Source organism: Antedon mediterranea, chromosome 1 (genome assembly GCF_964355755.1).
Source record: "Antedon mediterranea chromosome 1, ecAntMedi1.1, whole genome shotgun sequence".
NCBI lineage: Eukaryota > Metazoa > Echinodermata > Crinoidea > Comatulida > Antedonidae > Antedon > Antedon mediterranea.
In genome coordinates, this window is record NC_092670.1 from 36,619,095 (window position 1) to 36,634,738 (window position 15,644).

Genomic DNA, 15,644 nt, shown 5'->3' on the forward strand with positions numbered 1-15,644 from the left:
TTGTGTTCACTCTTCTCGTTTATTTTATAAATTATGACATACTTTTTAAAACATTCCATACAAGAAAAACATTCTAAATAAAATACATTAATAAAGAGTCCGGAAAGATGACAATTTTGCATACATTTGTTAATAAATCACTCGATACGTTATAACTGTTACTTAAGACAGTTTTCCAATTGAACGAAACGCCGTGAGCGTAACGCATGTAATTTGACCTTTGACCAATCGTGACGTGGTAGATCAATAAACTGTCGCTTGGTCAACATACCTGCGTTGGTGCGCGTATGTAATTGCGCTGTGTCAAGCATGGGAACAAAGTGTTACGCCTTTAATATAACGTTGATTAGTAGGCCTATACATGAAAAAATATGTTAATGAAAACGTGTATTTTTTCTTCTGTTTTTGATTTTGATATTATAAAGACGAGAGGCAAATTAAATGAAAGTAAACAACTGAGAGGCAGGCTTCCTGCGATCATTAAGCTTCGTTCACACTAGGAAGGATTAGATGTAAGTGCAACGCATGTTGATTGGTCAACTACGTTTATTGCGTTATCTCCAAGTGGGAACCAAGATGTAGGTCTCTTAATTTTAGGAATAAAACACCATGCTTTCTCCCCGAGCTGCAGCTTCAAATTTGTACGCATTTAAAATCGACTAATGGACGAAGATTACGAGATACATAATTATAAACAGGTCAAGTTAACATTACGGCGACATTGATATTAACTGTAAAACCGAATTGACAGATAAATAACATGTTAAAAAAAAAAAAAAGCACTGATATATAATATTTATACAAAACCAACTATCCGTGTTCAATGAACCGTGGAAAATTAAGTTATTGAGAAGAAATTTGTAGCTTAAGTAGAGACAAAATATAAAGATCAAGCTATTATCAAATGCTATTTATCTAAGCACCGACTGTCACGGCAGGCACTAATCGGTTTATGGATCATATTTAGCGCATAAGCTAAATACGCCTGGTATATTAAACCTGATCATAAAATAAAGGTAAGGTTTCTTATTTATATGTTATTCGATATACTTTATGTATAGTATACTTACAATGTGAATAATGTGGAAGTTATCGATTTAAAATGCCGTATAGTTTGTTACTGTGTGGAAGGTTGAATGTCATTTTAAAAGGAGGCAAAGGGCTTGAAAGAGCAGAATATATCCTACTGTTCTATATTTTGTATTGTATTTAGCTACATATATAATAATAATAATAATAATAATAATATTTATTCGGCAAAAGTTCATAAAGTACATTTTACAATTCATCTTGCCAGGAGCAAGTAATAGGCATGAGCCCAAACAGAAAACTGCTCTTACTCCATCATTACTTATAAAATACAAAAATAACAAAACTAAGTAGCACAAATTAAGTCAAAATAAAACAAAACAAAACAAAGTTATAATGAGATACACCAATTAAAAATAAGCTGCATTGAATAAACAATATTATACAGATATTGACTGCTTAGAGGTTAAATATAAGATTTGACATCCCCGAGGGAATGATATTAAGTTCGAGGGAATATATATTTCCCGAAGCGCCAGCTGAGGGAAATATATATTCCCCGAGAACTTAATATCATTCCCTAGGGGATGTCAAATCTTATATTTAACCGATATAAAAGGCAATATCTGTTATATTATATAGCCAAGAACAAGTCTGCTGGGTTGGGTGAAGCTAGGCTAGGCCTCCTATAGTATTTGTATTGTATTTAAAACAAGCCTGCCTAGACACCTTACCTTGCGAAGAATAATATACAGATAATTACTAATTGATGATTCCTTGGCAATAAAATATTCACTTAGGCCTAGGTCGTTTAAATTAACAGAAGAATTTCCATCAATAAGCCTATTAATAATAATATTATAATCAGGTAGGCCGAATAAACAATTCGTCTTCTCTCGATCTTCGAGGAGCCGAATCACCGGATGTTCAGCGCGTACTAGTTACTAGGTTACTACCGTGAGTATTGACCAATCACAAACGGTGTTTCATCACATTTAGGGTGGACTTATAACAAATGAGGGCGCTATGTATGCATAGCTTAAATAGTTTAGAAGATTAATTTCTTCAAGCAAATTCCGTGGCCCAGCGGATGAAACGTTGTCTTGCGATGGAGTGACAATTCCACCCGAGTTCAAGATCGAGTAGATGACTTTTGTTTATTTATCGGCAAACTCGAGTGTTGCACACGAAAATTACACAGTCAATATCATCGTACTCGAGAATTTATATGATTAATGACAGGGGACACGATTATTACGCGAAAATTACACAGTCAATATCATCGTTCTCGAGGATATATACGATTTACGATCCTCGCAGCAGTAGTCATGTGATGCAGTTTCAACCAATCACGTTCGCGTATTTACATAGGCTATGTAATATAAACAATTACAGTACAACTTAATATTTTGAGATCAAATGTTTGATGAGTTGGGCTTTAAAGTCTGAAATTGTAGCACATTGTTTAATTTCATATGGGGCTGGATGTATATCATGTCACCTACCTTCATCTACGCACCCCCCCCCCCCCCCCGCACACACACCTTCTCTCTGCTGGATCTCATACGCACTGTCAGGGTATATAATAAACAGACTCGTAACAAACCTATAGTTTAACTTAGAATGAGTTCAGTCAAAGGTAAAATACAGTACATAACAAGTTGGATTTGGTTAAAAAGTAGTATTTCTAATTATGAGACACAGGAGGAGTGAATTGTAAGTTACTTGGATTTCATAAACACAATAATTGCGAATAGCATTTCGACGTGTCTTTAGTCACATGTACCAATATCATTATATTACCATGCACTACCGTATATTGTGATAGAATGTATTCATATACAATGCTACAGTATAAATCGATAATAAAATACAATAACTAGCTGTATAAATACATTATAACAACTATTTTATTTTGATTGCAAACAATGATATTGCAAATTCACATTTAATCACAGATATTTCTAGGCATTACGATCACGATCCAAGTTAATTAGTAGTGGTTTTGTGTACGCGCCGCGCGCCAACTATGTTTTTATTTAAGGTGTATGAAAAAAAGGATTTTTTATTTATTCATTTATTTATTTAACAACATATTTATACAGAATAATACACAATCAAGTAGAAATAAACTTGTTTTGCACTGTGGTCCTGTCGACAAAAACGGATACAAATTTAAATCTTATACAATTACAATTAATAATAATAGCAACAAAAAATAACAAAAACTGGAAGTTAAATGTTATGAAAAGAAATGGGATCTGTATCTAGGAATATAATAATGATAAACCCTTCAACGCGTATACCGGTCTATATCATTGTACAGTAACGATACCACCCGGACCAGTAGTTGAACCCATTATCTCCATCCGCCATCCCACCTTGTTTATGGATACATGCAATAGAAAACTAATTGTATAAACACCATATTGGATCCAAGATGACGTAATACAGTTTAGAACCTTCCCATACAGCTTGGTTCTCACTGGGACGCAACGCAAGCGAGTTGACTACACGACGGTTTGATAATCCATCGCCTGAGACTGGTCAAATTACTTACGTCCTACGTCTTTCCGTTGCCTCCTAGTGGAAATCAAGCTTAACCGGTCATTTTGTTACACATCGCGTGCAGAGTAACTGTAGGAAGTGCATATATTATAACCATGGTTAAATGAGAGTAGGATTTGTAGCGGCGATGGCATTACAAAAAACAATTGAATGAGAACTGCTGTCAATCACGCTCTTTGAACACAATGTTTCTTGCCGCGGAACTCTATAGGAAGTTGCGAATCAACTGGAGCGGGAACTGGAGGCAATATCGTATGCTCAATCTGATCGCGCGGTGCTGTCCCGACGAGACGAGTCGTCTTGAGATAGCGTCGGGCGTAGTTTTAAGGTCGTCGGGAGAAATTTAAACATGTTTAATTTTCTCCCGACAAGACGACTCGTCGGGCCTCGTCGTACGACGGTGTCTGAGTTGGTTTTTAGAAGGCGGTTTTAGACGCGGTCTGTGCATTGGCAGCGGCAAGATACATTGTACGGTAAATGTTAGATTTTACAAACCTTCCCTCTCATTATTCCCATGCTATATTCCAAGTATGCTCTATCTTAAAAATGTAAATGAAAATACTTTTAACGTGTGTGACTGAATAATAAAAAAACGTGGTTGGCATACATTCAACGAATTTTTTAATTTTACAATTAAGTACTGTATTAAATATTAAATCTAACCGTGATAACATTTGTTTTATATATCAATACTGTCCTAATAAAAAATTCAATATGATATTACTAAGTGATTTTATTTTAGAAATATATATATGTGTAGTAAGTTCTTTATCGTTTATCGATTTCTATTAATCTGATTCACGAAGCATGCATTACTCAATATTAACTATTCTAACAAATATACATAATATTTAAACATAAATTGTATATACATGTTAATGTTATAAATTTTAATCATCATATCAACAGCAATATTAATGCTTGGTTCCCGGCCACGCAAGGACGTAACGCAACGTATGGGATTTGACCAATCACAAGCGAGGGATTTATTCGACATTCACTTATCATTGGTCAACAAGCTTGCGTTGCGCTTACGTCGTCATTTGCGTTGCGTCATAGTGAGAACCAAGCTTAAGTTACGATTTCATTAATATCATACGCAAAATCCTCGTCACCAAAAAGTTAAAAGCTAAAGCTACTAGGAAACTTTTTCTCTTATGTCATTAAACTATTTAGTTTTAACAATGTAGAGCTAAAATGATGTGTGGATTTAATATTATTATTATTATTATTATTATTATTAATATATATGTTAAAACATATATGTTGAAACGCCAAAAAGAATATATTTAGCCGATATTTTGGTTTAAAACGGTTGTTTTCCTTATTTTCCCCTTAAGGTCAGCATTTACACACTTTCCTCTTAAGGCGCCTACTTATGTACTTATTATTATTAGGTCAGTTATGGAGTATGCTGATGTAGTATAGCATTCTGGCTTGGCCAGTAGATTAAGTGAATGTATTGAAAATGTGGAAAAGTGGGCTTGACGAATTATTTTAAGTAATTGTTACTTTTTATTCTGTGAAGGGTAAGAGCCTTGTCTTTCCAAAATGAAACAGAATGCTGATCTTATTCCACCGACTAGATTTAGTTGTCATGGTAGGAATTTAAGAAATAAAAACAAAATTACCAAACTAGTCACTAAAACAGCTAGATTTGCTAATAGTCCAATATTATTCTACATCGAATTATTAAATTTTAATCCATTTTTTACTTTCCACTGCTTTTGCTTTTTTACCTTAATTCGTATACATTTTCATGCAATATGTTTACTTGCAATTGGGCCATTTGGCAACGAGATGTAAAGGTGCTCAGTATTTTTCTTTCTTTTTTTGGAATTAAAGAGAATAATGTAAGATGATCCCATCAAAATCAAACTCCATGGATATTAATTTTGTTGTCAAATAGTAATAGTAATAATATTATAGACCACTGTGGCTATAATGAAAAACTAAGGTTCCTACTATTACTATGCTAGTCAAAAGGACAATAAAATGGTAAAAACATAGGCGGAGGCAATTATAGGAAAAGTGGGCGATACCCAAAAGCAAACGCTATGGGTCGTTACCCAGCATGGCATGTCATCTATACTAGCCTGGATATCCTAGTTTGATTTGTTTTTCTTATTTCGTATTCATATATATATTCATTAGTAAATGTAATTAGCCTAAAGCTATGTATTTTAATGGTTCTGCTTTTAAATGCAAGAACGCTTACCAGGAACAAATCTATACAAATTTATTAACATCTATAAATGTAGGTATTAGTGACATGTATTTGCTACAGAAATGATTTTTGCGTAAAATTTTCAAACTATGTTTTTCACAAGAATTAAATTAAAAAAAATATATTTTTTAAATAAGTATTGACAAATAAAAAAAAAGAATTATTGCTGTGTTATTTTAGCAGCTTTTAAAATTATGGACAGTCATTTAACCTCCCGTTACGCTTCATTGCTTCTCAGATCCGAAAGTTCATTGTTTGTCTGCAAAGCATTGGCCTAAGATAACTAGGCTAACTTTACGGCTTTCGTTCTCTGCTGTTGAAATCGATTATTTCAGGTGATGATAGATGACTGCGGATTCACCAACCCCCTCCCCAAGTATTATGACGACCTGCAGCTCTAGTTTTCAAAATGTTTTTAGCTCAGCTCAGTTCAGCCCCAACCATAGTGTTGGTCCTTGATATACATTTGGTTTCATATTTCGAAGTATAATAAGTGCATTTTTCGAGGACGACCGAACAGCTCTTTTTTTTCAAAATTGTCTTACCCCTCAGCCAGACAGGAGACTGGAGGGCTGGTTTTGGCGATCGACTTATACATTTTGTTCATATTTCGAAATTTAATAAGTCAAATTTCCGGACCTAGCAACACTATTTTTTCAAAATGTTCTTAGCTCCACCCCAACCATGGTGGGCTAGTCCTGTAGAATTATATCATTTTCTTTCAATCTAAACTGCAATTTCTAGGGATCAGTCCTAGCAGCTGTATTTTTCAAATAGCTCAGCTTTTGTCTTAGCTTAGCAACAACCACGGTAGGGTTGGTTCTGCTGGAGATTTATAATTTCGCTTCATATATCAATGTATAAGTGCAATTTCCAGGCAACAGCTCTATAGCAGTGGTTTTCCCGCATTTAGAATATTCGCGGGTACAATAAAAAAAAAAAAAATTAACGTGCGCGTTTAAACCGGTTTTCCACTAGGCGAATTTGTTCGCGCGAATCGAAAGCGTCATGCTATGCGCATGCGTATTCGAGTTTCTGTCTGTCATACTCCCTTCTTCGACGAATTCTAGTTCCTTTGATTTTTCGCTTCAGCGAAATTTACTAGTTCGAATTTTTTCTCCTTTTTGCGAAGCGAAATATTGCGCAACCAATCGGAGATCAGGAAATGAACTATGACGCTTTCATGAGCACTCATGCGAATCGAAATGCTCAGCAACCACGCGAGGAACATGAACGTCGCAGCTATTCGCTCATGTAGTGGAAAAAGAGTAGGCGATTTTTTTTATCTTCGAAACGTTGGATTCGCGCGAACAAATTCGCCTAGTGGAAAATCGGCTTTAAGTACGCTTATGGTTCGGTTTGATATACACGCGTGCTTGTCCTGGGCGTTAGGCCTACTAGCGAATTAAAGCACTGCAGAAAGCTAATACATTAATGCTGTCAAACTACCATCAGTTTACATAACACATTAACAGCATAATTAATTTGACATAAATCACACATACAGAGTATGTGTTGAAGAAACAGCAAACGAAAATCACGGGACTGTAACGTCACACGCGCTGGTCACGCATCACTGCTCATAAGTCGAACGAGTCAACGAACCACAGCGAAGTTTCATTACAAATAACGAACGTCAAAATACATTACAGCCTATTGCTGATAGAAGATATAATGCATACACACATATAGAAAACGAGGCAGTCACTTCACGAAAGAAAATTACAGTATTACACTAAGTTGTATAAGTCCACGATACAAAGGTAAGAGTAGAGCCTACACATATTTTATTTTTCCATAGTTATTTGAATAAATTGAAATCAAATAATTGTATATATGCACGATAAGTTATCTGTGTTAGGAATGACACTGTGATTATTACACATGTTACCAAACATCAAAAGGAGACAGTTTATTGTATTAATCAATTACGCTGTTATCGCTGCTTCCGTATTAGGACGATGCTCGGATGTTCGAACCTAATTAGCGAATTTGTAAATTTATTATCGTGAACATAAGTCACTTAATATCGCACAACCTTGAGTGGCTAATACAGTGGCCTACGTAAGAACACCTCTTAAGAGGACACATTCGGGATCAAACGAAGTTTCGCCTTAATTATGGAGTGCCCCCCCCCCCCCCCTCCCACCCGAATAGGGGTTGGTGTAGTGTTAAAACGTATATTCTTACGTTCCTTTCACGAGAAAATGTCCTCTAGAGGACTGGTGTCCCCTGAATAGGGGTTGGTGTAGTGTTAAAACGTATTCTTCTACGTTACTTTACGAGAAAGTTTCCTCTATACTGGTGTTCCCTGAATAAGGCTGTCCTAAAGGAGAGGCTCTATTGTAAAGGGGAGGCGCTAGTGTAACACTTTTTTGTTCATAAGAAATATTTGCAAAATCTAACTCAGTAAAAACAAATAATTAGTATTTCTAGTGTAACATTTTTTTTGTTCATAAGAAATATTTGCAAAATCTAACTCAGTAAAAACAAATAATTAGTATTTCTAGTTTAACACTTTTTTTGTTCATAAGAAATATTAGCAAAATCTACTAACTCAGTAAAAACAAATAAATAGTATTATTTTTTCCTCCATGGTAAAAACAGGTTGGGTTACCTTAAACTGAAGCTATGAAATGGAAATAATATTTTACTACTTGTGAGTAATTCTATGTTTCACCTTGATCATAATTATGTACATGTGTTATAATGCATATGCTTGATTGAATATTTTATTTTTCATTGATTTAAATAATTTATTCGAATCGACGTCTTCGTCAAATGTGCTAATGCTAGAAATGATAGAAAAACTAAACCAGGAAAAATATGCATTGATTTGAAACGAGCCTAATTAAAGTTATTTTAATAATTTAAAAATTATATATGTTAGGCCTATAGTGTCCTAGTAGTGTCAGCGAAAAATGTTAATGTGATCTGACGTCAATTTTCCTCGCATATTATTCATTGTCTTAGTACACTATAAAATAATGCGTTCACATATCAACAGAAACTACACTTTAAAACAGCGATACACTTCGGTATTATAGGCACTTTTAGTGACTTATCAAATACAGCAGTATAGCTCTTAAATTCTTACTAAAAAGTTTTAACTAAAATATGTACAATAGTCAATTATAAAACTCCTAGACTGGAAACACAAATTATGTAATTGGACATGTTAATGTATAAGTAGTCTAACGGTGAACAGTTTAAGTTCTTAACTCTTCTCAATCGGTAGCATCAAAAGCAACATCACTGTAATTACCTGCGTAAACCATAAATAAATACAGTAAATAATATATATCCTTGAAATTGTTTATTATTATGAATTATATTCATCATAATTTCACAGATTGATTTATTTTAAAATAACTGTCGTCGTTGTATTTAATTGATTTCGGATGATAGCTACTGGCCGGTCAGTTTATGTTAAATCGATTGCAATAATAAATGTTGAATTTTAATGAGATTGTTTACATAATGATTATTGAGATCTATCGATTTTATATCAAAATAAAATACTTTATATTGAATTAATTGTAGATGTTTTAATGAACTGTCATAATTTGAACTGTCATAATACGTCAAAAATGTATATATAACTACTTAACTACGGTATTGAATCTTTAAATAACTGTCAAGTTTATTCTGCTAAGCATCGTGCAATGAAAATAATGAAACATTTGATAAAAAAAGAATAATATTCTTATATCTTATATAATAATTATGTCTGATGGGAAGGAATCATTGGTTGTTTTCTTAAAGATGCTAAATCTGTAATTTATTTGTTGAAATAATTTCATCTGGCTTCTGCAGTCTAATAAGCTGCAGTTAAGTGTACGTAAGACCAAAAAAAAATCAATACGTAGTTGTAACGTAAACCATCAGTCAGTTCCTGATGAAGATCTGGTGACGTCACAAGTATGTCACTTTATATTTGTTTTGACTTCCGTACAATCCACTTCCACTTATACATAATGTATTTTTTGAAATATTACATCAACACTAATTAGGCTACTTTTATACAAAAAATTAAATATAATATACAAAAGTTTCAAAATAATAACTAAAATAATTAAATTGTAAATAAACTAGACCTTTGAGAAAATTATCTTTGTTATGGTAATGTGTGATTTGATACCGCCAAGGTAATACTAAACACGGTATTCAATGTCTTTGTATAGACCAGCATAACACCTTATTGTCCATGATAGGATTTAGTATCAACGACTGATTACCTACATTGGTAGATTTTTTAATAGGATATATTGACAAAATAATTAATAAAAAAGATACAATATCTCTTTAGAAAAATAATTTTTCAAATTAATGAACCATTATTTATATTCCTGATATACATTTTTATTGTCATTAGTAAATACATAAAAAACATTTTCATTCAGATTCAGATTTAGATAACATTTATTTAGATAATAATGAATGAACATATACAAAATAGAAAAAAGATATTAAAGTGAATTTAAACGGTTTCGGCTAACAACAAATAAATAGATGTATTTTTCAAATTTGTTGTTTTTTAATAGGCTTTTATACCATTTTAATGTCAAATAATAGTTATTCACTTTTACCATGGAATATCGTATGTTGAGATGCATTAAAGAGAATGAGTGTGTACAAAAACAAGAAAATACACTTTTAAGCTCTGTCTAAGTTTGATGTGCCCAAATAATATAGTAGTGATATGCCCAGATATGGTAATGATATGACATCATCATATCCATATGGGCATATCACATTTTGTTGTTACAAAAAGTGTGACTGGGCTTTACGCCATTGGATCTTTGATAAACTTTCGAAAGTCAGAATTTGTATTGGCATTAAAGCCACATTGTGGTTTGCCAACTTTAAATTATCAAGAAGTAGTATATTATGAAAAAAAAAACAAGCTCTCAACCTTATCAGACATTTGTAATGGTAGATACCCAACGTAAAGTTAATGAAAGAAGAACACTAGTGCTTCGCAGATTACGCCTGGTGTACCAAGCAATCTCCCTTGCTCGTACATACTGCCGTGTCTCCTTCACAGATCACAGATAGTCGCGATATGCAAATGAGTTTGTAATTTTTGTTTCAACAGTAAATCTGACAAGGTAGTAGTCACAATTATGCAAATGAATTCGTAGTGCATTTCGAGAGCAAAACTGGGAATCCGATAGATCATTTAAACTTCATACTTCGGAGTATTAGTTTTCTCACCTAAAAGAGGCGCAGTCGAATGTGTCTAATGTTATAAAACTATGCATGATACTTTTCAGCATCGTCGCATATCTCATGCTAACAGCGATATGTCCGGGTACAATTAATAGTTGACAAAGCACTTTACATTTATATTGTAGGATAAAATCTTTTCAGACTTTTTTCCATCGACTATAATTATGTGGCGCAAAGGATTGTGTTGTGTAACATGTCGTAACATCGACAGAAACTGATTTCATGACGGAAACACTGAATTTTATTCGTTTTTTTAATTTAAATGTTGTTTTTTAGTTGTTGTGTTTTTTATCTGCCTTTCATCTTCGTCTCAAATGGTTACTTAATAAACACAGTCGTATACATTCTGGAAATTCTTATTCCTTAATTGATCTGTATCACTGTATGGACGTGTCGTGCTGCAGATAATACCGCAGTTAAAAACAAGATTTTCTTTCCTTCTTTCGTCGATTGCGCCTTATACAAAACATGATGTTTGTATCGAAACGGAAAACTGTACCGTAGATACAATCAATATGATACGGAAGTGATAATGATATAATAGGAGGACACATTCGGATGTTTCTTGGTTAAGCTTGGTTCCCACTAGAACGTAACGCAAGGACGTAAACGCAACGCAAGCGTTTTAACCAATGACAAGCGAAGTTATAGACAGTTAAGCGTGGTTCCCACTAGAAGGTAACGAAAGGACGTAAACGCAACGCAAGCGTTTTAACCAATGGAAAGCGAAGTTATAGACAGTTAGCAATCACAAGCGAATAAGCCATCGCTTGTGATTGGTCAATTCACTTGCGTTGCGTTACGTCCTTGTGTTGCGTCGCTAGTGGGAACCACGCTTAAGCTTGGTTCCCACTAGAACGTAGACGTAGACGCAACGCAATCATGTTCACCAGACAGTTCTAATATCCATCGCTTGTGATTGGTCAAATTATGACGGTAACTGTACCACTAAGTATGTTTATGCATTATGCTACATTTCTATCAACACAGCTGTCCATTTTGTATACTGATTGTACTATGTTTATGTTGAGTTGATATGTATACCATAGGCTAATTAATTCTATAAAACAGATAGTGGTCTGCTAATTCAATTGAACCATCACAGACGGTGTAAAGAGCCAGTGTCAATATACATGGTATGATCAAATTATTTTACACAACATTGATACCAACCATATCATAAGTATATAATTATATTTTATTATACATATAAAGTTACATCGGAATATGCTTTCCTATGCTAACTGATAGCCTACTTAGAAAGAAAATATTACGTTAGGTCTATAAGTAATTGTAAACACTACAAATAATGCAGATTGCTTAAAGATTCTTGTCGAAAGAGTATGTAAACTGGAGTCCAGGTTCAAAGATGGCGATCCAGTTTAATATTGGTCAAAAAGATTTTGTTACATTTGGCGTGTCATACGTATAGCAATATGACATAACTAGATACTTGGGGCAGTCTTCCACTAACATTGTCAGTCAGTGCTATAGTTAATGCTGGAAAAAATCATGCAGGGAAGACTTTGATATGCTGTTCTTTATCTTCTCGTTTGAAATATACTGTAGCAGTATATAGTACGGTACGTTCTATAAATAGTTTGAAATAAAAACGTTACGCCCTGTGCTCTTATTATTATTATAGTATTGATAATAACACTCATAAGGCAGACTTATTGTCGCATGAATCATATTATCAGTAAACCTTTGCGACAAAAAAAAATGTGATGTGCCCATATATGGTCACGATTACGTCATCTCTACCATATTTGGCACTTTTGTCATTTGATTACTCCGAGATAATGTGATGGTTGTTTGCCAGGATTCACTATAAGCTTTTAAAAATACATTACTTGTCGAATTAGGACGTTCACACGTGTCATGAATTACACGGGGAATGTACTTTCTACATTAAGGTGTGTTCACATTATCAAGCCCAAATCAGTTTGTTTATGGTGCGATGCGATTATATTATTACAACTTGATGACAAGACGGAATTGATGAAAACGTTGGGTTCCTCTGATCAATGTTAACAGCAAAAGTCAAATTCAAAGAATTGTAAATAAGGCCAGCAAAGTTATCGGTGTCGAAGTAAAAATTCTATAGATCATATGTTTAAAAAGTTAATAAACATAAAATTAATTCAAGTATATACAAGACTCAACCCATCCATTACACTCATATATTATTATTAGCAGATCAGGAAGGGCTAGATTGACACAGCAAACAATTTCCACAAACCATTTCAGATTTTCAACACTGTACATGGCATGAATGTATTTAATCAAAACTTTAAAAGATAATAGTCATGTATTTAAACATTTATCACTTTTGTATTATTTAATGATCTACTAGGGTACAATACATATCTCAAAATTGACAATAAAATACTCCATATGTTTCAATTTAAGCTATCTACAATGTCAACGATCAATTGAATACATAATCGATACAGATCATGTCGTCACAGAAGACATGCGTTATAATTGCGCTCATCATCGAGACGTTGCATTTACACACACGAGACTCGTGGGAAGGCTACGTATGGATTAAAAACATTCTGACATGATATGAATACATTACAGATTGAATACACGATTCCAATGGATTAATTTTGCATAATTTAATACAGATTTGTTTGAATTATACAATTCATATTAATTATTTAATTAAATCTATGGATAATATTATATTCTGAATGACTAACAGCAGCATAATATATTATATTACTGTACGGTATTGTATACAATGGCGTTCGCGTTTCTAAAATAGACAATATAGGCGCGCCTAAGCTAATACTGTACTATTCTTGGTTTTTATATCAGCCTGACTAAAGTAAAATGTGGTGTTCACTGTTGTCATTACTGATACTAGATGGTACGATCGCTTCGCTCGCGTACCATCTAGGTCGTGCCTACAGATGGTTCTCGAATACATAGTAATTTCAGCGTAAAAAAAATGGCGATTTCAAATGTACGTACCGCATGACTATAAAACATTGTCGTTTACAGAAACAAATAAATAGACACAATGATTTATGTAGTCAACCAAAATTAGCACCATGGGAATTACTTCCAAAAGAAAAACTTGTCACAAAATGAGTCCAAATGTTTGATTTGGACTCATTTAAACAAATCCAATTTGTGTTTGGTATCTAACATTAGTGTTGAGGGTTGGGGATGAGGATAGGTACAAAGAGGAACAATTTTTAAATATATTCTTTATATGAAATTATTCTTTATATTTCTTTATTATCCACTAAGTAACGAAAGTTTTTTTTTATAGGCCTATAAATAATATACCACTAAATAGAGTAACACATTTCCGATTTAATAAATTTGTTAAAATTGTCACTGTCATAGTCGATTGAAATAGTAAAGTACATGTAACGATACACCACTACGACGTTTATATTTTTTGTAATTATTATTTAATACAAACGTTGAGAAGCAACTATCAGTAATAAAGTATTATATTATTATGTGTTTATAATCTAAAAGTAGGGGCTACCCACACTTACAGTAATAAAGTTTATTAGTATATTTGTTTATATTATATCTAACAGTACCAACACACACAATAAGAAATTTGCGATTCAAATGGCGATCAAAAGTATTTACAGTATTGTATAGCATTACAATACTATTTATGTTTATTCTCCAAGGGCCCATAAATTTACCTACTTGTGTTAAGCCATGGAGGTATGCAAGCATGGTTAAACCAAATAATTTAGAATGTTCCATTCATTGCAAATCAATATATTTGTATAAACGTATATCAAAATAGTTTTTTTTTTAAAAGAAAATCGGCCTGTTTTCAACATTATGATACTGTACTCGAGCTGTTCAACCGGTTTTCAGCCACTAAAAACAATTATCGTAGGAGGAGATAGGAAAATGCAAATCATCCTCGTATTATTGTATGTGGGTATTTTTCAAGATGGACATTAGACAGTGTATACCAAGATCGGAAAACACCCCTATTTGGGGCAAATCGTTGAACCTAAATTTGTCAATAACTAATTATCGAACTCAATTTAATTAGTAAACAGGGTTACATCAGGTGGTTAAAATCAGTATCGAAAGTACGAACCAACTTTATATTATACCATCGAGTAAACATTATAGAAATAACGCGCGATTTACCGAATTTTGCCCTTCGTAAATTTATATATAGATTACCATAACTTAGTGTATCGATTGAAACACAATTCACAGTACACACGCGTTTTCAAAGCAAAAACAAATTACATTGTGTTGCACACAAGGCCTAACACACGTATTACGCGGGAAAGACATATGTAAAGAACGAATGCTTCAGTAGGCCAACATTCCGCAGCGTCATAACTCGAATACTTTTATGTCTTATTAATTTACACAGCATGTCATTCGGTAGTGATCAGTATGGATTAATATTGGTTTCATAATTTATCTTACGCCATTCTGTTTCACGGTTTGTTGTTTCACCTTAGGAGTTAGAACGGACTTTAGGTTAGATAAACGTGCGTGATGATAGGTGCTACGTTATTATGGAGTCGTCAAAAATGTCAAAATGTCAGTTAGTTATGTATATCATATTAGATGTTGT

The 15,644-nt window shown here is 33.4% G+C and overlaps 1 protein-coding gene across 1 annotated transcript in view; it reads left to right on the forward strand.

Moving 5' to 3' along the window:
* The first annotated feature begins 7,496 nt into the window (after nt 1–7,496).
* LOC140051211 (glycine receptor subunit alpha-2-like) overlaps nt 7,497–15,644 on the forward strand; it is a 51,952-nt gene continuing 43,804 nt past the window's right edge. Inside the window, exon 1 of the mRNA XM_072096539.1 lies at nt 7,497–7,587. The gene's annotated coding sequence lies outside the window, so the exon portion shown is untranslated. The remainder of the gene's footprint in view (nt 7,588–15,644) is intronic.